A 27,087-nucleotide genomic window follows, 5' to 3' on the forward strand; every position below is an offset into this window, starting at 1 on the left:
AGGCAAGGTGACTGGGAGCCATCAGCATGAGTTTCTTGCTGGGTTTCTTGTCCTTTTTTCTCATTTTTTTTTATTCCTCATGAGATTATATTTTTTCTATAAGAGCAAACTAATAGCTATAAAAAATTCCTGAAGTTCTCTCTTGCAAAACAATATAAATACTGTCCAACTTAGAATCAGAGGTAGTAGGATGTAAATCAAATCACTTGAACCTGATATTCATCCCTGAAAGGTCTGAGAGAAACAAAAGAACATAACATAATAAAACTGCGGAAAAATCTGATTAAAAATACTATCTTAAACCTCTTGGGAAAAGAAAACTGTTGGGAACAGGCCCCCCAGAACCTGGCCATAAACTGGCCCCAAAACTGTCCATAAACAAAATCTCTGCAGCACTGTGACATGTTCCTGATGGCCATGACGCCCACGCTGGAAGGCTGTGGGTTTACTGGAATAAGGGCAAGGAGCACCTGGCCCACTCAGAGCAGAAAACTGCTTAAAGGTGTTCTTAAACCACAAACAATAGCATGAGCGACCTGTGCCTTAAGGACATTCTCCTGCTGCAGATAACTAGTCAAACCCATCTCTTCATTTCGGCCCATCCCTTCGTTTCCCATAAGGGATACTTTTAGTTAATCTAATATCTATAGAAACGATGCTAATGACTGGCTTACTGTTAATAAATACATGGGTAAATCTCTGTTCTGAAGGCTGTGAGACCCCTGATTTCCCACTTCACACCTCTATATTTCTGTGTGTGTGTCTTGAATTCCTCTAGTGCCACTGAATTAGGGTCTTCCTGATCGAGTTGGTCTCAGCAGAAAACACACAGAAAAACTGACAAAAATGCTAATTTGATGATTTTTGAGTAGAACCAAATGTTAACAAAATATAGATCAATGTAGCATTGGGTAGGAGGAAATAGCATCCAGGAATATTCTTCCTTAAATACCCAGATTTAAAGACACAGAGTCCAGGACTTGTGAATACTCTTTGGGTATTATTAAAAGGACAGCTGAGTCTTATGTTCACATATGACCCTGTGGCTCTAGGGAGAAGCTGGCAAGTATAATCTGTACATCTGGATGTGAATGAGGTAAGGAATGATGAAGAGAAAATAAATGGTCAGAGATGTAGAAATTTGATCTATATGCTTTCCATGAATCCACAGAGCTGGGAAAAATGTTAAACATATTTTGCAACAAGAGTAACTGTGATTCTTAAACTGTTTATCTCAGAACTGATAGAAACTATAGATCCTCTCTTCTTTTTTATTGTTTTTCTTCTGAGGCAGAGTACAGTGGCATGATCTCAGCTTACTGCAACCTCTGCTTCCTGGGTTCAAATGATTCTCCTGCCTCAGCCTGAGTAGCTGGGACTACAGGTGTGTGTCACCATGCCTGGCTAATTTTTTGTATTTTTATTACAGATGGGGTTTCACCATGTTAGTCAGGATGGTCTCAATCCCCTGACCTCGTGATCTGCCCACCTCGGCCTCCCAAAGTGCTGGGATTACAAGCATGAGCCACCACACCCTGCCAATCCTCTCTTCTCTAAGATGCACTGATGCATGTTCACCAAGTTTTGCACAGCATTTTAGATAATTTACATATTAACTAATCCACCAATCCTGGGCTCCTGGCTTAAGTAAAATCTGATTCTTATCCAAGCTGGGATAAAAATATTTGCTCTCTCAGCTCCAACTTTAGAACAGAAAAAGGAAAAAGATGTAAAATAAGGAAATGGTTATAGCATTTAGTGATGATGTTTATTGTGGTTTATTTTTTAGAATATTAGGATATCCTGGCTATGTTTAGCTATTGGGAAGAAATTAAGAGAACCATTCTTTGAAGTTATTTATTTTTATTAAGTAACAGAAGTAATATTTAAGAGGTTAAACAATTATTTAATAGAATTAAATTAGAATTAAATTATTAAATCTAATTCAATTAAACTAATTAAATCAAATCTAATTAAATTAAATTAGAATTAAATTAATTAAATTAGAATTAAATTAATTATTAAATTAGAATTAAATTATTTAATAGAATTACTGTGCATATTTTGATACATATCCTTTTGGTCTTTTTTTTTCCAAAATAAAGTCAAAAGTAAAAATGTAAAAATATTTAAAAGAATATTGTGACGAATTTCAAATACTCATCACCTCGTGTGGCAATACTATTTTTCAAAGATGGCTAGGTTCGGGGGCAGTGGCTCATGCCTGTAATCCCAGCACTTTGGGAGGCCGAGGTGGGCGGATCACTCTAGGTCAGCATTTCGAGACCAGCCTGGCCAACATGGTGAAACCCCATCTCCACTAAAAATACAAAAACTAGCCGGGAGTGGTGGCTGCACGCCTGTGATTCCAGGTACTTGGGATGCTGAGGTAGGAGAATCACTTGAACACGGGAGGCGGAGGTTGCAGTGAGCTGAGATCGTGCTACTTCACTTCAACTTGGGTGACAAAAGGAGACTCTGTATCACAACAAAACAAATCCAAACAAAAAAAAAATGACTGCAACAGTAACTTTCACCTCACATGCTGTTCTTACAATGTGACCTTGCCACGCCCCCATCAAAAGTTGGATCCCACCTCTTGACCTGGGTGGACTTTTGTGTTTGGAGTAAAACTGAAGTGATGCTACATAATTTCAAAAAATAGCTTAAAAATAACATATAATTTCTGCTGGTTTATTTTGCGACACTTACTCTGGGATCCCTTAGTTACAATGTTAAGAAGTTGGTTTTCCCTGAGGCGACCGAGTGGAGAAACCACTTGGGGTGAGGGGGAGAGAGAAGGCAGCAGAAGAGGAGGAGGGAAGGGACACATTTGAAGAGTTTCAGCTCTTGCAGCTCCCATTTGTTTGAGTGAAGAATGACCCAGTTCCAGTACTTTCTCCAGTACTGCAGGAGAAACCCTGAGAGACACCTGCCTAACTGATTTGAGTCAACTTCCAAATTATTGAGCAAAATAAGGATTATTCCTGTCTTAAGACCCTGTTTCTGGATAGTTTGTTAAAAAGCAACAGAAAACTGGAATACCTAAATAGAATAACTACTAACAGATTTCCTTAATAGTTCATCTAATTTTTTTCTTTGCAGGAGAATTTTAAAACAAATCTCAGATAACATGATATTTCGCTTCTAGTTCATTTTACATTTCTAAAAATTAACTTTTTTTGTAACATAGAATGTAAAATACATTTACATAATGTGATAACTGGTTCATATTCAAAATTCCTTTATTGTTCCCCAAATATATTATTTACATTTATTTCGTTTAAATATTTCAAACAGGGTCCACGTATTATATGTAATTATTATGTCTCTCACCTTTCTTTTTGTATTGAGTAACTTCCGGTTTTAAAAATGCCACTATAACTATATATATTCATAACTCTATCTGTTAATACAGTATATATCACTGGGTTGCTACATGTTGGTAAGGTCATTCATCCCCCTAGTGTTGAGTATTTTAAGAATCAATTACCTGTTCCCATTCCTTTGCTATTTTATTCACTACCATCAAATTCATAAACAAATCTTTTTACTTGACTCCAAATTATTTCCTTAAGACAAACTCCCAGAGTTAAAAATTTTTAGTCAAAGTTTGTTTAGTATTTTTGGACTTGCCAAAGAGAAATTGCAACAGACATTTGTTAAAAATGGCAAGACAGATTTTATTCTGTCAAGTTACTGCAGTACAGGAGAGAGACTTCAGTACAAAACTGGATTCTAAATACAGCCAAGGCACCCTGGGATGGATGGCCACTAGGCAGGGTGGAATCAGTGAGTGAAAAGTTACTGAGGAACTTGATTAGATATCAACAATTGGGGAAAATGAGGAACTTGATCAATTATAGGAGGCATTCTTGCTAAACTGGCTTCTCAGGACTCTTGTAAAACTGGACTCAGTTGGCCAAGGATGAGGCCTGGTCAAGAAGAATGCTTAGAGGAGCATGACTAGTACCCAGTTAAGGAGGAAGTCCTTGTCAGATTCTAGGTACTTGTTTCCAAATTCCTTTATAAAACCAGGAAACCGGTAATACAGACAGGAACACTTCACCAACATCACATCATGAAATTTCAAGAGTAATCTATTAGATAAAAATGATACCAGCTGGGCGCGGTGGCTCACGCCTGTAATCCCAACACTTTGGGAGGCCAAGGCGGGTGGATCACGAAGCCAGGAGATTGAGACTGTAATGGCCAACGTGGTGAAACCTCATTTCTACTAAAATACAAAAAATTTGCAGGGCTTGGTGGTGCATGCCTGTAATCCCAGCTACTCGGGAGGCTAAGGCAGGAATCGCTGGAACCCAGGAGGTGGAGGTTGCAGTGAGCTGAGATCGTGCCACTGCTCTCCAGCCTGTTGACAGGACAAGACAGTCTCAGAGAAAAAAAAAAAAAAATGGTACCACTGAAAGTACTGATATTTGCTACAACATGACCAAACCTTGAAAATGTTGCTAAATGAAAGAAGCCGGTCACAAAAACCATCTACTGCGTGATTCTTTCTACACGAAATGACCAGAAAAGACAAATCTATAGAGGTAGAAAACATATTAGTGGTGGCCTATGGCAGGGCGGTTTGTGCGGAAATATAGGGTTTCTTTTTGGGGTGATGAAAATATTCTAAAATCATGATAGTTGTACAATTTTGTGAATATACTAAAATCCATCGAATTATAACTTTAAATGATTGTGTGACATGTGAATTAGATCTCAGTAAAGCTATTATATTAAAAGACACAGTAACATGTTCTTGAGTGTTTTTGAATTTTAATAAGATTTAAAATATTTCTATATATTTGCTTTCTAGCTATAGTTTCTCTTTTAAAAGTTTAAATTAATTTAAACAACATATTTTTAAAAGTTTTTTTGTTTAAAAAATTACGTGTACTTTTTAACCAATGAAAATAGTAGGCAAAAGAATAATATATTTTCCCAGAAAACATATGCTGTTGAAGAATAAAGCACTCACTTCAGTTCTTGGGAAAACTGAGCAAAATATTATAATGTAATATTAAAGCAGTTTTGCATGAAAAAATACAAGAGATTAAAGAGGCAACGTCTAATATGCCAGAACAATAGAAATTACAACCAAATACTCTCACTTAGAGATGATCTATTCACTGCCATATCCATTCAAATTTCTTTTCTTTTTCTTTCTTTCTTTCTTTTTTTTTTTCGAGACAAAATTGCCCAGGCTGGAGTGCAGTGACGTGATCTTGGCTCACCGCAACTGCCGTCTCCCCAGTTCAAGTGATTCTCCTGCCTCAGCCTCCCAAGTAGCTGGGATTACAGGTGTGAGCCACACTACATTTGGCTAATTTTTTGTATTTTTAGTAGAGACAGAGTTTTACCATGTTGGCCAGGCTGGTATTGAATTCCTGACCTCAGGTAATCCACCCACCTCAACCTCCCAAAGTGCTGGGATTACAGTTGTGAGCCACCACACCTAGCCAATGGGTAGCTTTTTAAAAGGAATCCATTATGCATTTATTGACTTTAGAACTTTGTAGATGCACATGTTCAGAAATATCAGTGAATGAAAATCACAGGCTGGGCGCAGTGGCTCACACCAGTAATCCCAGAATTTTGGGAGTCCAAGGAGGGTGAATTACCCGAGGTCAGGAGTTCATGACCAGCCTGGCTAACATGGTGAAACCCGTCTTTACCAAAAATACAAAAAAAAATTAGCCAGGTGTGGTGACGTGTGCCTGTAATCCCAGCTACTCAGGAGGCTGAGAATTGCTTGAACCCAGGAGGCATAGGTTGCAGTGAGCCAAGATCGCACCATTGCACTCCAGCCTGGGCGACAAGAGTGAAACTCTGCCTCAAAAAAAGAAAAAAAAAAAAAAAAGAAAGAAAAGAAAATTACAAACAGAAACGGAGACTCATGGAGGGAGTCGTCTCTTGGTGTAGAAGCTTAGTCTCAGGGCTCTGGTGGGTGCCTTAAGGAACCTAAAACAAAAGTATTTCTTTTACCTGCTTTGTAGGCTTATCAAATGGTGCCATATGAGGACTCTGGGGATGACACTTATCCAATAATCAGATAATCAGATATTTAACTGCTCTTTGAGATACCGTTTGGAAATTGGTAACAAACAACTCAATCTCCTGCTTTATTAGACCCAAGCCCCAGGTGACAACGAATCTCAAGCAAATCTCTTTCAGTCCTTCTAGGGTATTTAAAACTTCATTTAATTCAGAGCAATCAGAAAAAGTAGAGAATGGATACTTGCCAGCACAGGAAAGAGACATTTCAGCAGTGGTTTATCTAGGAAAATTTACTATTTGCTATTAATGTTAGGATTAAAATCCCAAGAGAGATTTGTCATTCTCAGACTAGAATTTCCTCCCCAACCAAGTTCTGAGCAGCTCCTACGCGGGCAGATTCTCAGCAGCTCCTAGGACTTCTCACCCCTGTATACATCCTGAATGATCCCTGGAACTTAGAATAGGATGGATTTTATTTCCATGATTAGATGATGAAAATCAAGTGGGCTGGACCACTTTCGTCCAGCTTGTCACAGTAAGGAAGTTAGAAACCGGAAAGGTGAGAAGGATTTAACACATCATTGCTGGCTGAAAGATGGAGGGAATCACGTGGCACAGAACCGAGGGTGACCTCTAGGAGCTGAGTGACCCCCGGCTGAGAGCCAGCAAGGAAATGGACACCTCAATCCTACAACTGCAAGGAACTGAACTCTGTCAACACCAGGAATCAATTTGGACTTGGATTTTCTCCCAGAGCCCCAAAGAGAACTCAGTCCAGATGATACCTTATTTCTGCCTGGGGATACCATGAGTAGAGAACTCAGTCATGTTGTCCTAAAATTCTAACACATTAACGAGAGCCACTAAATCAGTTTTGTTTTAAGCCTCCATGCTTCTAGTAATTTTTGCCCAGCAATAGAAAACCAATGCAAATCCATAGCCATTTTTACCTTATTAAAAGTATCTGTCACTAATAAAAATGTTTCAGCAGTTTGACTCTCAGGCCAGCTAACACATTTCCCCTCAGGAGGCAGGAATAAATTGAGGAGAGATACTGCCTCCAGCTGTAAATAACCAGGCCACGTAGCAGAACCTCATGCCAGGCATAAAATCACACAGAGTTTCCAATGTCAAAAAGCAGGTTTTAGACACCTTGCAGGCAGTCGTGCCCTCATTAGTGACTTAAATGATTATACATTTAGCACATGCACGTTTTCAGATTCTGTGTTTTAGGTGTAATTCAACATCAGGGATGGCTTGGCAGTTTGGTCTCTATCCTGAAAGTATAAATATCGATTTTTTTGGGATAAATTTCCAGTGGGTCTGTGTTTTTCAATTAGATGTTATCAGGCATGTATTTAAGATTTAAAGAATACTTAAAAGTTGTGACTAGGTAGTATATTCTGGAAAATCTCTGAAAAAGAAAAAAATTATGTGAAAGTGACTTTTTTTTTTAACCAAAACAACTATATTAACATAAGCTATTGGTGTTTTTGAGGTTTCCACCAAAAGCCTAGCCTCACATTAACAGATTTTTAATAATTTACTTAGATACTTTCTCAAATTGGATAGTGAAGGATCTCTTGTTTACTAACGAATGTCTAAGTTTGAGACATTATTTTCTAGGCAGATATACTCCAGGTATTTAATGTTGCTTTTTTTGTTTGGGAGAGAGACAAATACAAACATATTCTAAGTTTTCTTTGTTGTAATATTTCATTTGATCATTGAAAAATATTTCTTCTCCTTTGACATTTGTTTGCTGTAATTCATTTATTCTCTTTTATTAGTTACCTAAAAATTTCTACCTGGGACAATACTAGTGTGTTGAAGCATGGGATTTGGAGTCTGAGGGAAGCTGCTAGCCTATCCATTTATTATCTTCCTTTTTCTTTTTCCTACGTTTTAATTGTACACACTGCAGCATATAATAAAAGACATTTCTAGCCACCCCTGCAAGTGGGTATAGCCATATATCTATGCTTTGGCCAACAATATGACAGTGGATGCAACTTAGGAGAAGACATCAAAACGAGTGCAGACTCAGTGTTGGGGGGTGTTCTTTTTGTGCCTCTTTCCTTTCCTCCTCCTTAGGACTGAACAGGGGAGGTGACGGGTGGAGCTCCATACCTTTCAGGAGCGCTTAGACTTGAAGTCCTAAGTGTGGAGAGTGGGACAGAAAGATAGGAGGCTGATTCCTAAAAACACCACAGATCTGCCAGAACAGCCATAGATTATCCATCACTGGATTTCTCTCATGTGAGAGAGAAACAAATTATGATCCTTTAGAAAAGACTCATATTTTCATTTATTAGATGGACCTGCACCTCATCGTACTAATCACAGAATAGAACAGATCTGGGCTTTAGCCTGAGACAGGAGCAACCTACCTTCTTCCTACTTTACCTGCAGAACTCCTCCTTATCCTTCCTGTCTGAACTCAGGTGTCATCTTTACCAAGAAGACATCCCTGGTTTCCTCAGTCTGGGTCAAGTGCTTCCAAAGTACCTTATATACATCAATCAACACAAGGTGCTGGGATTTTTAATTTGCTATCACTTTTTAGATTATAAGTGTTTTGAGCACTATCTATATAGTAGATATACATACACACACACACACACACACACACATATATATCTTTTAATGCTTTAATTAACAGGACTCAAAGATTTATTGATTTCCCACTTTGTCACTTACTATTACATGAATTTGAATAACCTCTCTGAATTTCAGTTTCCTTTTAAGTGAAATGGGAAATTAATATCTGATAGATAGAACAAATTATATTTTAAAAAACTTATATGAAGTCCATTGCTTTGTACTTGGTGGACAAGTAATAGTTAGTAGTGTCTACTATTCCCTCTAAAAAGTAGGCAAGTGAGAGGATTCATATATATGTATTTATTAAATTTAATTGAAATTCAAATTGAAATATAATTTTAAAAACTTCTGTTTCCTGGCAACCAATTACAGACACAGTCGTGTACAAATAAAACTCCAGAAATACTCTAATAAAAGTCCACTTCTAATTGCATTGTTGGCTAAGTTAAGAGAATTGTGGTCAATGACTGCCGTACCTGGGAGCTTCTTAAATTTATAAAGAGCCACAAAATTCATCTAACTCAAATTAGTGCTGAGAATATCCTCTAAAAACACATTGTATCCATTCGTCTGTGAGGTGCATTGACAGAACATCCTCGCAAGGGGGCACCATTGCAATTCCTATCACCTGGGTGACAGCACAGACCTTTATTTGCAATGTTTAGTTATTTTTAATCTTTTAGTAAGCTGCACTAACTCCCAGCCGCTGAAGGGAAGACTTTTTAGGAAAATGATCAAAATACTAGATGTAAAGTCAGTACTAAGAGATAACAAGGGGAAGCTAAAAAAGTGACCATTTGAACAAATGTTTTAATGTAAAAACAACTTTCTTGGTAATATTTTCTTATCAAACACCCATGAAAAGCCTCTGTTTTAGTTCAACAACCAATGTAGTATTAATAAACCAAAGGGAAGCTGACAAAAGGTTGGCTTGAACACAAAGTAGACTCAACATATGTCATTTGTTATCTCCAGAAAACGAAATGACAATCAAAATTTGAAAAATGTCATATGCTTTTATAAAGTCCTTTACATATTAGTTCCCACAGTTCTGAAAGGTAGATTATTCAGCTATTATTTAACCCCCATTTTACAGAAAGAGTTAGAAAGATTAATTAACTTATCCAGAGACTGATAGCAAGTTCACAGCAGAATTACAGTGTTGAACCCAAGTAGAGTAAGTTGTTTGTTCATTTCTATTAAACAAAGCTATTTGGTGCTAACTCCTTATGCAAGATGTGCTTCATTCTTCAACTCAAGGAGGCTTTTAAAATTTATTTTCTCAGAATGGTAGGATAGTTTATTTTAGGATTCTAGAAGAAGGCGTTAGTATTATCTAAGTATCTAAGAATCAAGGTTGGGAGTAGGCAACGAAGACTGATCTAAGGGGTTTTAGAATTCTGTAAACAAGTCTGTGCCTTGTCACCTCATAGAGAGGTGACATTTCTTACAGGTTCACAAGTTCTATATTTACTAAAATAAGCATGACTTAATTTTAGCTCACTGTTAGTGCTTCCTTATTTACCCCAGCAAGTAACAGTTTAACCTGCATTCATCATTGATATCATCAAAAAAATTCAATATATATAATTTTATTATGAATGAACTACCAGCTTAACAAGGATGTAAAAATGGTTGGCAATGGCATCAAGGAAAATGCTGAACGAAGAACAGAACTTGACCCCAAGACCACTGTATTCTTCTGAGAGAGAACCATCTGCTGCTGAGGTTCTGGGCAATGAAACTCAAAGCTGAGTATCACGACAGTAACTCAGACAACTCTTGAAACTGTGTCAGAGGTCACAATGTCGAATGCCTTCAGAAGCTAGATTGGCAACACAACAAAGATGTTGGATAAGTATAAGAATTTTTTTTTCTAGTCTTGGTAGTTTTTTAATTTTCCCACTTTAAATAAATATGATAGAGAAAGATTTCATTTTTCTTAGTTCTCCTCTAAGAATAACCACACAAACAGGATGGCAATGGTACCCGGAACCCTTGGCATGGGGAGAAAAACATGAAATGAAGGTTCTGTGGTGACTGAGGGGACATTCCCATGTAAGGGGAAAGCCATTTCTCAGCCCTCGCTCTTTGATAGCTTGAGGGAAGGTAGGTATAACTTTATTAGATCTTCAGCTTTTTAAAGAGAAGCCGAAAATCTGGATTTTTATGTGAAGCCTTCTTGTTTGTTAAAGTTTTCAAATGACACAAAAATATAAATAATGTTGTGCTGGCTAGACAAGTCTGTGAGCTAGCAGTCTGCAACCATGAGACTATGCCTTAATTTCTGGTTGCCACCTCTCTCCTAAGCTCCTGACCTGAGTAATCAATCAGCTAACAGACATCTCCATTGGGATCAAAGTTCTCGCAAGTTCAACACATATCTAAAGCCAAAGCAACAGTCTTACCTGTAGAACCCACGCTTTTTCTGCTACTAATGCCTTTAATCAACAGCTCCAACATCCACTCTGCTGTTCCAGTTCCAAACTGGTGGTTGCTCTACACTTCTCTCTCTGCCTTGCCATCCACACTTAACTGAGAACCACAGTTTATCAATTTTTCTCCTAAAACATTTATTCTACATATACTTAAGACCTGTCATGTCCCAGGTAGTATTCTAGGTGCTAAGGAAATACACAGACCCCATGATCTTTGTGCCCAGAATTGTCATTAATGACTGGGAAAAAAGAAGGAATTTTCTCCATGACCGACATTTCCATTGTTATCAGTGGTCTAGTCTCCTAATTTTTTTTCTTATTTCCTTAGTAATGTTGGAAAATGCAAGTGTGAGTGAGTCTTTGGGATTTTATTTTGGTTTTGAAAATATAGTTCCCTAATTACAAAGATTTGATGAACATATTGTTCAGGTTTTATAAAATGGCCTTGACTTGCAAAGGATACTGGTTGGCTAATTGAATAAATAAAATATTAAGTCTTTAAGTCTTTGAGTGTCACCTGGGTGAGGAAGCCTCAGGACTTATTATGATACAGCCACTGGTATTTGGTTTATTCCTAGAACAGGCACCAAACTCCTTGACTTCCACGTCTTTTTCAGCTCCATAATCTATATGCAAATTCTATGCCTCACCTTGTAAATCATCTTTCTTTTTCTTTCTAATGTGAGCTTCCTTTTTTTTTTGAGTCTGAGTTTTGCTCTTGTTGTTCAGGCTGGAGTGCAATGGCACAATCTCAGCTCACTGCAAGCTCCGCCTCCCGGGTTCACACCATTCTCCTGCCTCAGCCTCCCGAGTAGCCTGCCAACACACACCGGCTAATTTTGTATTTTTAGTAGAGATGGGGTTTCATCGTGTTAGCCAGCATGGTCTTGATCTCCTGACCTCATGATTCACCCGCCTTGGCCTCCCAAAGTGCTGGGATTATAGGCATGAGCCACCACGCCTGGCCTAACCTGAGTTTTTTTTTTTTTTTTTTGAGATGGAGTCTGGCTCTGTTGCCCAGGCTGGAATGCAGTGGCACAATCTCAGCTCACTGCAAGCTCCGCCTCCCGGGTTCACACCATTCTCCTGCCTCAGCCTCCCGAGTAGCCTGCCAACACACACCGGCTAATTTTGTATTTTTAGTAGAGATGGGGTTTCATCGTGTTAGCCAGCATGGTCTTGATCTCCTGACCTCATGATTCACCCGCCTTGGCCTCCCAAAGTGCTGGGATTACAGGTGTGAGCCACTGCGTCCGGCCCTACGTGAGCTTTTTAAGCAATTTGTTTGCTATGGCTAGTATTGGAAAGACAGAGACAGGTGCTGGGAGGATCAGGATGATCATGAGCATTTAAAGTAGAGAGAGAGATAGACAGGGAAAAGGGATGCAAAGTGCTAAAGGAGTATGCAGAAAGGAGGAAAGGTGATTACATGCATTGGAGGAGAATGAAGCATGTGAATTCAGCCTGGTCCCTAAAAGATCTATAGGATTTCAACAGGTGGAAAAGAAGACAAAGAGAATGTATTCGGATGGAATATTCAGAGCAAAAGTTGAAAGATCTGAAGGAACAGTCTCCATTCAGGAGATAGTGTCCTCTGGAGAGGTTCCCACAAGGCATAGTGAGGGCAGTGGGAGGAGTGAGGCAATGGGGGAATCCAGGCTCAGGAGGGCTGAGATCATGTTACACAGAGGCTGGAGAAGAAAGCCTTAACAAGGAATGAGAACAGAAGGCACAAGTTTGGGGTTCCCGAGTAGAAAACGCCAAGCGACTGAAAGCAACTTTTTCATGTCTGTAAGACCAAAGCCTCCAACAGCCTTGCCTGGAACTGTGATTCTTAGATGTGCAGTTTTTCTTTCTGAGCTACAGCACTGTGCCAAGTGTGAATCCAGATAGAAAAACAGAAATACCACTCTGCTGTTTGGAATCACAGGACAATTTTCACACATGCTCTACGTGGAGTATCCTATTGGTCAGACCAGCTGGAGGACTATGCAGAGAAAGAAGGGAAAAAAGTTAATTTGTTGTTAGAGGATTCTAGAAACACAGGCTTTGGCAGGTTTTAAAAGCAAAATTTACAGCTTTAATAAAACTGATAAAGTCATCCTAACCTTTATGTGGTGAAATATGATTTGATATTCACAGAAGATAAAGTAGACATAGTGAGTTTCCGCAGGGCTCCTGCTGGAGACTAAAATGGCATTGTCTGAAATGAACTCAAGGAATCATCTTTGGAGTCAGATGCGGGTGAATTTGAAGAGATGAGGACCAGGCTAAGGGTTCAAGCATGAAGTGAACAAATATGAAATAGAATTTAAGTCAGATGGTGTTCAGTGTTTTTTAGGTATCGTGGTGCATCCAAAAATCCAGAGGAAAGCAGGAGCAGGCTCAGAGGGGCCTTAGCTGGCTCACTTCCAGAATCACAGGTTCCATGGAGTCCCATGATGTCCTACCCCCATTCTTATAGGGCCATACCTTCGTTTAGTTAAAACAGGATATAAAACCATGTGCAATTTCATCTTCTTTAGTTATCTCTCCCAGATCCAACAAGAAGATAATTTGCACATAATGACAGATCGGCTCAGGTATCTAACCCTGAATACAGTGCCTGGTTGTGATCCATCATCATGACATTTCAGCTTTAACAAATATGGCTGCTCACAGAGGACACAATACATGAGTGAAATTGGAGGGAGCAAATTTTTTGGAGCCATCCATCAATAAGAAAAGGGATGGAGGGTTTTTATGGAATACAACCTTCATCAGTTAGCAGTGGCATGAGTTTTACCTCAAACCCTATTAAGATACTTTTTTTTTAAAAAAAAATTAAGCTATTTTATTTAATACATCATAGTTGTCATAAAGTTCATACATTTTGCTTTTTGATACCTTAATGTATTTCCATGAATCTTTAAGTCTAAAATTTTATAGATATAGTTTTCCATCCAAGAAGCCAGATGTAGATAATTTTTTTATATGTAACTAATTAAAGGCTTTAAAAGAGGTTAGGCTGTAAACAGTTACAATTTTGCCATAACACCACCCAAAGACACTTAATTAGGAAAGTTTTTTTCTACATTATTGCTTAGTCTTATAAAATGGTAAATTTGAACCAAATTGATACCTTTGTACTCTTATTTGTTTCCCATACTCTTTTTTTTTTTTTTTTGGAGACGGAGTCTAGCTCTGTCGCCCAGGCTGGAGTGCAGTGGCGCCATCTCGGCTCACTGTAAGCTCCGCCTCCCGGGTTTACGCCATTCTCCTGCCTCAGCCTCCCGAGTAGCTGGGACTACAGGCGCCCGCCATCTCGCCCGGCTAGTTTTTGTATTTTTTAGTAGAGACGGGGTTTCACCGTGTAGCTCAGGATGGTCTTGATCTCCTGACCTCGTGATCCACCCATCTCGGCCTCCCAAAGTGCTGGGATTACAGGCTTGAGCCACCGCGCCCGGCCTGTTTCCCATACTCTTAAATCATACTACTTGGCAAGCAATATAAGTATTGACACAATTTTTAAATTCAATTAGTTGTAAACAAATTCTGATTTGTTAATAAGTGCATATATTTCCCTTTAACCACCTACTATACTACCTCAGAATTAATCCTCCTATGAAAAAGAATCTTCCACATGGAAAAAATAATGCAGAGCTTCATCTCTTCCTTAAAGATTTTCATATATTATAGGAACACAAATCCATAAAAAAAGGATTACAATTTGACATTTCATCTTGCCTTACTAATTATGAGATAATAGAGATGTGACAAAAACAAATATTCTTTAATGTTTTTCTGCCTAACATAGTATTATACTAAGAAATACTGCAGTTATGTTGGTGAGCTATTTTCCAGCTTCTCCAAGTATAGGACACAACTATGGTTCTATCAGAGAGGAGAAATGAATAATCAATCTTACGTAACTCAAAAGAATGATGGGAGGCACAAAAAGATAAACTGACTTTGGCTTTTAGGAACCTGATGTTGACCCTGAAATGCCAGATTCAATAGCACAACAAGAAAACAAAAGATTATAGCAGCAAGATATCACTTTGCCACACATTATTAAGAATTCTGAAATAGGCAATAGCTCAATCACTCAATCTGTTTTATCTTCTGTTTGTTTTTCTTGCTTTTTGGTTGCAGGCAATTCAAGGCGTGCCTATTGCATAGGACCAGCTATTCTTACTGCTGCGCTCTCCGTCTGAGTTTCAGTCATAGCTACCCAATTTCACTTTACAACAATCCATAATTTTGCATTTTGATGAAATTTCTTCTCTCCTTCAAATACAATGCATTGTTTTTGTTGTTGTTGATGTTGTTGTTGTTGTTGAGACAGAGTCTTGCTCTGTTGCCCGGGCTGGAGTGCAGTGATGCAACCTCCGGTCATTGCGACCTCTGCTTCCCAGGTTCAAGTGATTCTCGTGCCTCAGACTCCCAAATAGCTGGGATTACAGGCATTCACCACTACACCTGGCTAACTTTTGTATTTTGGTAGACACAGGTTTTGTCATGTTGGCCAGGCTGGACTTGAACTCCTAGGCTCAAGTGATCCACCAGCATTGGCCTCCCAAAGTGCTGGGATTATAGGCATGAGCCACCATGCAAAGAGCCACATTCAAATGCAATGTACACATTTAATAATGTACTATTTGCTTCTACTCAACTAAGTTCTAGAAGGGAATTTTTAACATCTATGGAAATTGTGACCTCCTGCCTGATGCCAGGCATGTCTACATGGAATTGTTCCCAGCATTTTTTTTCTTTGGTCTACATGTGTTTCCTTGTTACACAGCCCTCTTGGGCTAAGAACATATTAAAATCAGAAGTTTCTTTTATTTTCTTCAATAGTTTCAGAGTTTCATCTCCTCATGGAAAATAGGTGCTCCAGAATGATAGACACAGGCTTTCTCTAGATTTTGTGGACCCTGAGGTATCTTTGAACACCCTCCATTTTCACATGACGTCCCAATCTTGATTTCTTCACTGTCTTCTTTCTTATCTTATTCATTCCCTTACGACAGTTTATCAAGTGCTTGTTTTAGGCAGGCAGATGCTTTTTAGTTTCAAGTTTGTCACTGGTTTATCTGGACTTGGCCTTTTCTTTGATTCTGCTGGGTTAGAGGCTTGAATTATGAGCTCCTGAAATTTGGGTTTTGATTCAAATAGTTCTTTCTTCTCTGTAGTCTTGACTTCAGGTTTGACTGGCTCAGGTGACTTCTCACTATTCCGTTTACCTGTAGTACAGCCTGCAGTGCATAAGGAATCAGAAAAATCAGTTGTACTTCTCTTACAGTGAGACCAACCCTCTAATGCATTGCAAAGACTGGAACACCTGGGTGGGATGAACAAGCGTCATTGGAATTGGCCCCTAGATTGAAGCACTGACTGCAGCCCGGTTATTGCTAGGCAATGACATTTTCTTTTCCCGCCATTACAGACAAGGTCCAAACACCAGGAACCACAAGACACTGTGTTTACCACTCGCTGTAGCAAGCACAGGTCTGACGGCTGAGGCTACTGTCGACTTCTGGAGATGGCTCCCAATTCTTTTACATTGTATTTTTTCCTTTTAGAATGAATATCCAAAGATCATACATTTTTGTTACTTGGGAGCTACATGGAGACTCTTAAATCAGTTGCAATCTAAGTTTGTGACTCTTTTACCAAGATTGCTAAATCCTCCTTGAAACATAAATAAGAGAAAGGGAACTTAATTTTGATTGGTCGATTATGAAGTCAAATGGAGTCTCATTTTTGTGCGTGTGATTCTTTGGATTTTTATAAGGGGTTGGATTATCATTGAATCAAATCTGTAGAGACACCATGCAGGGAGCATTAGTTGTGATGTACCCCAGTTTTATTTTCAGACGGTCAAGATGGAAACATTACAAAAGTTTACTCTTTAAGAGAAACTGAAGGGACTGAAGAATTAGGCCATCTGTAAAATGTTTCTAAATAAATACACACTTATTAAGAATTAAGCCTTTATGTTTCAAAATTAGAAAATAGATACATCAACAACATAAAGAGAGAAGAAAGTGATTGGTGAAAGAACTTAAAACAAGCTATTTACTCTAGCTGGCACCATGATTGCCAAGTTAGTTGAGCCTGTGGATATGTAATTACTTGGGTCTCTAATACTCAACATCCAAATCTAGGTTCAATCACCCAAGTCTTTAGCTTGAGTTGCTCAGATAATCCATGACCCCCCTAGGATACTCTCCATAGAGTTAGAGGAGACAGAGTCCAGTTGGAATCCAGTACTAGTAGGAGTTGTCCCCCTAGGTTAAAGAGCTACTGAGATGCGTTCTAGTTACAGTACTCATTAGTGTGCATAGGAGAATACTGTGCCACAGCGTGTTGGGGGTGCTCACTACGCTTCTTCAAGACCCTGCACACTGATTGATTAGTTGTTCTCCCCATAGCTCTGGGAAGAAATTAAATGCAGTCTCTCATTTTGCTAAAGTGAAAAAAAAAAACAGAGACAGTAAGAGACTTACTTCATGCCGTACATGAAGGCCATATTAACCTGAGCCCTATGACTTTTTCCGACTTTAGACAAATGTTTTTATAAAAAAAACACCTAAAAAGACTTGTTCTGTTATAATAGAAACTTAATTAGAGCCAACTTGAATTAGAAGGGAAGGACACTAGGATCTCCTGGGACTCTAAGAGCAGGGGCTCTTCATAGTCTGCAGAGGGCAATCAGGAACTAGAGTGCTGTGGAGATGCAGGAAGTCCCCTCAGTGAATCTGTTTGACTCTTCTTTTCTTACTGCAGATCACTTTTCTGTATTTCCCAGTTCAAATGGTAGTTTCAAACGTATTAATGAAGGCCTAAGAATAAAATGCAAGGAATGGGTTGGGAAAGTCTGTATAAAATCCAAAAAGGTAAGGGAGGGTTCTGGAGGTGAGTGGACAGAGAAACCATGATGGAAGAGGTTGATGTAAATTCATAATGGAAAACTAAAAGTAAACAGCAACAATTACAAAAGCCAGGAATGACTAAAGGAAGGTGATGGCTTGGCTATATTTCAGCACCAACATGCATATGAATCTATTTTATTTTTATTGCTTAATGCGTTGGGGTGTGTCCACTCTTGCTGGAAAAGTTTGAAAGGGGCATTGTGTCTTCATGAAATAATAAGACTTTATGGTAAGGAAGAAGAATGATTGATCTTTGGAGGACTGTTGTTCATAATTCTGTAATGGAAGGATTAGCAAGGAAGCAGGGTAGTGTTTGCATAAGAAGGTGAATGAACAAAAGAGACATCTATTGATGACTGAAATTTATTTCCCATCAATCTCTTTCTTTTTTCCTTTGTTTGACTGAATTTTATTATTAGAAGTGAGAAAATGACAGAATTTTATTTCTACAATTTATCATTAATAATGATAACCCTAAATAGTTTGGAAATTTTCAACTTTAAAAGAATTTCCTGTGTTCAACACAAGAACCTTTCCATTTGGCCACAATGTTTTTTAATTTCAATAGATTCTTTCATCCAGAGACATTGTTGAGTAGTACATATTGTATTATATGATACTGTGTGCTAGAGAGCACAAGGTTAGGCGCTGCTCAGAGTCCACACTGTTCTCTAAGCATTTCATCCATATTAACTCACACATCCATATGTGCCTCCAGTGGTACAGACCCTATTATTTTCTTATTTTTCTGGTGAGGAAACTGAGGCACAGAGAATTAAACAACTAGCCCTGGATCACACAGGGAGAAAGTAGACTATGATCTCAGCATGCAGACTCCACAGCTTTTCCCTTAACTCAGCTATCTTCTCAAAAGGCTACAAATAAAAGTGTCTACGACAAACGCAACTTATGAGGCACACAGAGAGGAGTTTTCCAGAAGCAGAGAAGCTATGACTTATTCCCAGCTGTTTGATCTGTCTTTCAAAAAAGGTTCAATGATGGAGGACTGTGAATGTTAAACTTAACTGTTAGACAACGGGGACCCATTAGAGAATCAGAGATTTTGGAGAAGGACAATTACCATGGTGATGCTTTAGATGGGAAGCTCATTTGGCAACTCCTGTGAAGAATGGTTTGGTGCAGGAGAATAAAGTGATTAGAATCAGGGTCTTAGGATCAGGGTAGGAGGCCAGTTAGGAGCAGTCTTGGAATTGGCCTAGGTGGGAAGTGATTTGCGTTTGATATGATTTTGGGAGACATGGAGAAGACCTAAAAAGACATACCTTAATAGCTGCCTCTTTTCTCAGCTTTCCTTCTTTACAACAAGCACACTTACATTTTTCTGGTTCCTTTCCCTGTGAGACTTTTGAAATGCAACAAAACAGTCATGTTTTTGCCTTTGATATTTGAGTGCTAATCAGGATACATTCTGCTGTTTGTGATTTGAAAGGTAGCCATTTGGAACAAATGAAAGCATGATCCTCGGTCTATGTTCTTGTTTAGAGTGGACCTTCTGCAGCAGTTTCAATGGCTTTGGTGAGGTCTGACATGTTCTAGATGCTTTAACATAAGTAAAGCCTTTTGAAGGCCTTGCGTGATGCTGATTAGTCTCTGTGACACCAGCTCCCAAGGAATTACATACCGGGGGAAGATGTATTTTCAGCTCTTTCCATTTCTGCCCTTTATTTGAGAGTATGTCCTTCTTGAGGAAAGCCTTGATGCTTTTATATCCCTCAGTGCTTTACATTTCGTGCTTTACATTTGTATTGTTTGGCATTTTGCTAGTAATTCTACCTAGGGCCTGTTATAATATGTGACTGTTTATTTTCTTTCATGGACCTTAGGCCACCTCTTTTAAAAATGACTTGTCCTGAAAGTGTTATGATAAGTGAAATAAGCCAGAAACAGAAGTGCAAACATTGTATAAATCCACTTATATGAAGTACCTAGAATTCTGAATTCTGTCAAATTCACAGAAACAGAAAGTAGAATGGTGGCTGCCAGCTCCTGGGGGGAGAGAGGAAAGGAGAGTTTAATGGGTACAGAGTTTCAGATTGGAATAATGAAAGAATTCTGGAGATGGATTCTTGCGATAGTTGCACAAAAATGTGAATCTATTTAATGCTACCAAACTGTACTCTTAAAAATGGTTAAAGTGACACATTTTATCTTATGTATATTTTATCACAATAAAAAATTGAGTGGTCCTAACTTATCCTACTTTCCTCTTGCAGGGATGATTTGTTGGTGGCTTAGTTTCAGGGCTCTCACATTAATGATTCTACATTGCTTAAAATTCCTTTTATGTTTTTTTCAGTGGGCAAGCTACAAACATTTATTAAACATGAGCCAGACCCTATCACTCCCATCCAGGTAAATTATTGATCCTCTTTGCCCAGAGCCGCATTTTACAAGCCATGTTGTTACAGTCTTGCCAATGCACCACAATGTAGCAGTCCCTCATTGTAAGGTGAATTTCACCCAGAGTTTTGTCTTATGACCAAGAGAATTAAGGAGCTTGTACACAAAGGGTGAGGTTGGAGCGAAAGTTTAATAAGTGAAAGAAGAAAGCTCTCTACTGTGGAGAGGAGACCTGGAAGAGGGTTGTCATTGCCATTTTTACAGTTGGATGCAAGGCTTTTATAAAAAACCAATGAGGGTTGGGCATCTCATTTGCATAAGGTACAAACTGTGTAGCTCTACTCTGTCCTCCTAGTGCACATGCAGACCCATAGCTTGAGTTCCTCCATTATTCCCTTGTTCCCCTTACTGCGCATGTGTTAAGGGATGGAATTTTCCATTGTGGACATGTCTGAGCAAGTTACCCATGTAGACTTTCTTATCTGTGCAGCTGTGGGCATGTGTTAGGCAAGCCCACCTATGAAAGTTCCCTTATCTGTGCATAAAGCTTGATTTTTCAGGCTGTTCTTTTGTTTGAAAAAATTCAACTGAAGACCCCCCGCAACTGCCTTTCTGACTGGTTTCTTCGTATCTCCTTTCTCAATATTCTCCTAAAGACCAAATCTACAAGGCATTAACGATGTCATCAAAGAAAGAGAAAATAATTGTAGGATTCAGAGCTTGAGAAATTGAGAAGTTATATATATTACCCTATCATTGGACTTTTCAGAGACTTTACTGTACTAACGTGCATAGAACATTCTCAAGAAGGGAGCATAGTATGCCCATTTCCCCAAAATTTCTCACCACACAACTGTTCAATAACAAATAATATCTTGAAATGAGAATTTATTGGAAAATAGTTTAGGGAATAGCGGCCAACAGGATAAAGTCCACTATTCAGTATGACTCCCAACATCTCTTATGATGACTCCAATTAAACTTTCAGCCATGTATTACATTTTCCTGCACCTGAATAGTATACAGTCATACTTCTTGATATTTCCTGAGGGAAATTTGCACTCTTGGCATTTCATGTGTTTGTTTAGGCTTGGTCTGATGTGCTCTCCCTTCATTTTGTCCTCCTGAAACGCTTCACCTTGTTCACTTCAAAGTTTTACCTGTTCTTTTAAGTGTAAATGAATTACTCTTCTTTTGTGATCACCATAGCAAACATCTTTTTTGTTGTTGTTTCTAGCATTAATGCATAGATTAGCTAATTACATGAGCAATGATGGTATCCTACCATCTATTCTTGTTAACTGTTCACAAGTCTCTTTTACCTACTAAATATTGAGTTTCAGGAATGTGAGGTAAAGTATTATGTCTTATTTATCTTTGCATTTTTCAGCCTGTTGTCATTCACATTAAATAGGTGCTCATGTGCATATATTTATAAAGTTGAATTTAATAACTAAGCAGCACCCAAGATGTACAGAGTGCTGAGCCAGGTTTAATTGATTGCATTAAAAATATTAGTCACAGCTTCCATTCTAAGAGAAAACCAACATATGCAGATCTGAAGTAATTTTTGAAAAATTATAAAGTAAAATAGCTGGTACAAATGGTGGAATAAAAATAGAATACATGAATACTGAGGTGATGAACAATTAAAGAATAATCTAAGTTGGTTAGGTTTAGGGATATTGATCTAGGTGAGTTTTTTTGTTTTGTTTTGTATTGGTTTTTGTTTTTTTTTTTTGATGGAGTCTTGCTGTTGTCAGCCTGGGCTGGAGTGCTGGAGTGCAATGGTGTGATCTTGGCTTGTCACAACTTCTGCCTCCCAGGTTCCAGCAATTCTCCTGCCTCAGCCCCTCGAGTAGCTGAGATTACAGGCACCCGCCACCATGCTGGGCTAATTTTTGCATTTTTAGTAGAGACAGGGTTTCACCACGTTGGCCAGGCTGGTCTCCAACTCCTGACCTCAGGTGATCCACCTGCCTTGGCCTCCCAAAGTGCTGGGATTACAGGCATGAGCCACTGCGCCTGTCCTTGAAGTGAGTTTTGAAGGAAGTAGAGAGCCTGGTTTAGTAAAGAGGAACAGAAATGCTGTGTTTTCCTTTGCTATCATTTTGCTTTACATCCTCGTCATCTTTTTCATCATCAGTTACTATTCCTATCACCATTTACTATCCAAGATCTGTACATGAACTGTGCTGTATGTTAAACTTTACTCATCTACCTCATGTTATTGGGGCTTCCAGGGTTCAGTAAGATGATGTCTGTAGAAATACAGTAATCCAGCATTTCTTACTTGCTGTGATTTTCTTTGTCGATCCTGGAGATGGTAAAATAACACAGGGAAAATGATGGAGGTGTTTTTATACTCTAGTAAGTCTTAGCACATCAGCCACATAGTTGTGCTGTAAACTATTTTCAGCAATCATTAGGCTGAACAATAGTTCAATCATTATTGTTGAACAATCATTTTGAACAATCATTATTGTTCAGCAAGAATCAATAGCTTGACCTGAAGCTTAATTCCATATTGACACCATATTCTGACAAAAAGATTTACAGGTTTTTTTTTTTTTTCTACTTTAGTATTATTTGCTTAAATAATTTAGGTTTTTAAGACTCCAGCAAAGTTTTCACAAGTCTTGTTTTATGAAAGTCTATGAAAGTGGGCGCTGCCTAAATGACTGCTGGCCCTCCCGAATTACTTGTCGATTACTTGACTTTTGCAGGTACAATGGACATTCCTGCCATTGCTGGCAATGGGAAGGGTAGGTCTTGATGTTCAGTGTGCCAAATGCTATGTCACTCATAGGGGCAGCTCCACTGATGAAACTTCAATAGGAAAAATTGTTGGAAAAAATTAAGGTGTCCAGTTGGCTGAATGACATCACAGAAATAATGGGAACAGTTGGGCTAGATAAAAGGGGTGCCTACAGACATGATTGCATGTAAAGGACTGGCTACATTATTCTGCAAACTTCCCACAGCCAACTTTCCCAAGCTGGGCTTGTGGCTTATTTACTAGGTGAAACGCCAGGTGTATTTGCTCTTGTGAGTATTCAATATAAGAGAGAAGTTCAGCTTTCCTTAACAAGGGCAAGCCACCGACATTTTTTTTTCCATTGGAATACTTCTTTTGAATGAGATATTGAGCTATTGTGTTTAACCAAATTTTGCATAGGAAGATGGCTTGTAAGCAGGAGAGTAATTCCCAACAGCAGTGAGTAATATTTTATGCATTATGACATACTTCCAACACTCCATTATATATGCGAACGCTCTTCACATGTATAATGTGAATTTAATTATTTGAGAAAATTTCGTCTATTGGAATTTAGAACTTGCTTGTGTTTGGTTTATAAAGCAGATTTGTCTATTATTATTTGATACAGATGTGGGAGACGGAAGAAACTTTGGGCAGTGGTGGTGTGTATTGTAATCAGAGTGGAGGCAAGGATGTGATATTGTTTTTCAATGGCTAGAGTTTCTACTACCACAGAACAAATTCCAAAACCTTCATTTCAGAGCACTTTTGGAGTACATGAGTATGCAAATGATGGGAGAGATTTTTTAAAAAGGGAACTGCAAGGGAGCAGCTACAAGCAAAATATATATAATTGAGTGAATCTGGCACTTTTGTTTTTCTTGCTCATATAAATAAGATTAGAAGTAACTTTAGCTTCAGAAACTTACATTTCAGCTTATTTTATATAGTTACGAACTGAGATAGTATCTTGAGACACTATTTGTTGAACCCTTCTTTTTTCCAATTTATTTTCCCCCAGGCTATCAGACGCATCCCTACTACTCTAAAAAGAAGTGGGAATGTCATAAAGGGAACTAAAAGAAAATGATGGACACAGTAGCTTGTGCCTGTAATCCTAGCACTTTGGGAGGCTGAGGTAGGAGGATTGCCTGAAGCCGGGAGTTGGAGACCCAGTTTGGGCAGCATAGAGAGACCTTGTTCCTACAAAAAGTGAAAAAAAAAAAAAAAAGCCAGGCGTGGTGGTGTGTGCCTATAGTCCCAGGTACTTAGGAGGCTGAGGTGGGAGGATTGCTGGAGCACAGGAGGTTGAGGCTACAGTGAGCTATGAACATGCCACTGCACTGCAGCCTGGGCAACAGAGTGAGACTCTGTCTCTTAAAAAAAAAATAACTAAAAAAAGAAAGAGTCTGTGTTTCATTTTCTTGATTTCCAAAGCAGAGTTTTGAGATTGAAAAGAGAAGGATTGAAAAATGTAGGAAGCAAACAAAATTTACACCATAGAAGTAGCCGAAGGAGACTAGACAGACTTATGCTAGAGCAGTGTTGCCTCTACTCTGACCCCTGGCTGAGAGACAGAAGAATGCACAAGGTCAGTTTCACAAGACCTCACATATAAAGGGTTGGCCAATACTGGAAATCCAGCCAATGTTCTGAAGAGCTCTGACTGCCACTGAGAGAGTACTGTATGCTGCCTGGGTGAAGAAACTGTGACAATGTTCTATTTTGTCCCCAAGAGTCCTTTTATGAGCAGCTGTATGCACATGGCTCACTTGTCATTTTGTGGAATGATGTCAGGCTGTAGTTAAACTTACCAACATGGGTACCATCGTGTTCCCCTTTTAATGGCCTACTACAAACTCCAATGTTGAGTAATTTTTCTTAGGTAATCAAGTCAGTAATTCTTTCACTAGGATTTACCCCCAGTGTAAAGATAGGATTCAAATCCAGACAGTCTAGCCCAGGCATGGAGCTTCTACCCTCTAAGAAGTATAGAGAGATCTAAGAAAGTGAACCATGGGAACTGTCGTCAGTAGATGCTGAAAGCTGTGACAGTCTTTGCTCTGAACTGAACAGCCGGCTGCTTAGAAAGGATACTTTCTATTAGTCATGATCCTGTGAAAAATGAAAAATCTTTATTTTAGTTATGTTTGAAATGACTGCCTTTATAGATGTTGGTGATAATCTGCTCATGCTTTATTCATAGTCTATCTTAAGAAATTATTGTCAATCTTCTATTTTTTGCCCTTCTCTGAGGCTTGGGTTTTCCACCTGTAAAATTAGAGTGAAACACCCACCCTACAGGGTTACAAAGACTAAACTGGATAACACGTCAAATGTGAAAGCACTTAACAGAGTACCTGGGATGCACAAGACCTAGAAAATTTTAGTTATCTTCTCAGAAAAAAATGTTTCTAAGGCTATTTAACATGTATTAATCACAATAAAAGGTTAGATATCAGAATAAAATATATAGCATGTCTAGTTAATGGTCACACATCTTTATTTACCTTGGAAATCTACCCAGAAGCACTTTGTCTAACATCCCCATCCCGTTGAGGTCCTCAGAAGGGGTTTCAGTTATTTCACAGATGGGAATGAAATAAGAGATAGGGCAAAGCTCATCTACATGATCCTTTATGGACCCCACTCTAGGCCATCTAGAATATAAGTATGCCATCCAGCCCTCACCACAGCCTTGAATCTCTGGCTCAAAAACTGCCAGAGCCATCCGTCAATCTGCAACCCAATGTGTGTTTTTGAGGAGACTTTATGAGTTAGAGATCCATTTCCAAGCCCACATATTTGATTTCTCTAAAATTGATGTGCCTTTATACAATCTTTCTTCTTAAATGTCTACTTCTTATCATTAGGGAATTTTATCTTCACTTATATCTTTCTTTGATTGCAAAATTGAAGAGACTAATCAGGGAGAAACTATTATTTGATGTTATATAGAGAATTAAGCAGAGTTCTTGCTTTTTCAGAAGGTAGCATAGAAATCACATGAGAATTTTAGTGCTACACATCAGGGCATTTCAGGAGTAAAGAAGAAGACCATTGTGTGTGCTTTTATTTTATTTTTTTTCTGCTTAATTGGGATAATTATTTTTCATCACCTGATGTTTAATTCAATGTTTCTAAAATTCAAAGCCCCTATTAATCTCATTTAACACAATAGCCACCTTTATTAGAAAACATTTCTTACTTAGTCTTGATAATTTATTTTTTGCAATTGTCATATTATGGATAACGTAGTAGGAATAATTTTGTCTTAAAGACCAGACCTTGAATCTCATCATTTTTGTTGTTATTGGTGATGATAATAAACTGCTGTTAAATTCCAATATTCTAAAAGATCTCTAAAATGACTGAGCATCTGTTAGTTTGACTGATTTTTCCCTAGGGCATCAATTTGAGTGCAAAATTTTTGTAAGCTAAATTGTGTTTGCTGTCTTTGTTTTGTGCTGCTATAACAGAACACCTGAGACTGGGAAACTTATAAAGAAGATAAATTTATTTCCTCACAATTTCTGGAGGCTAAGAAGTCCAAAATTACAGGGTCAGCATCTTGTGAGGGCCTTCCTGCTGCTTAATAACATGGTGGAAGGCATAACGTGGGACTGGGGGAGATGGAATGAGAGAGAGAGAGCGAGCAGAGGAGGAAGTTGAACTCATCCTTTTATAACAAACCCACTCCCTCCATAACAGCCCTAATCCATTCATGAGGGCAGAACCCTCATAACCTAATCATCTCTTAAAAGTCCCACCCCAAACATTGCTGTGTTGGGGATCAAATTTCCAACATGTGAATTTTGGGAGATATATTAAACCATAGCACTTGGATACCTGTGTTTGTTGGGGAAGGAGTATTTAAATCCTGATGCATTTTTTTTTTTTTTAATGTGAAGAAATTCCTAGAAATTACAGTCTCTCTCCCACCTTGGGTATGCCCTGCTTCAGGCCCCTACAAGGATGCTGGTGAGGGAAACCAGAATCT

General features: G+C 38.6%; 1 pseudogene; it reads right to left on the bottom strand.

The window, feature by feature from the left end:
- Positions 1-15,135: 15,135 nt before the first annotated feature.
- LOC105524513 lies at positions 15,136-25,818 on the bottom strand (annotated as a pseudogene).
- Between the last annotated feature and the right edge of the window lie 1,269 nt (positions 25,819-27,087).

This window comes from Colobus angolensis, unplaced genomic scaffold (assembly GCF_000951035.1).
Source record: "Colobus angolensis palliatus isolate OR3802 unplaced genomic scaffold, Cang.pa_1.0 Scaffold5, whole genome shotgun sequence".
Taxonomy (NCBI): Eukaryota; Metazoa; Chordata; class Mammalia; order Primates; family Cercopithecidae; genus Colobus; species Colobus angolensis.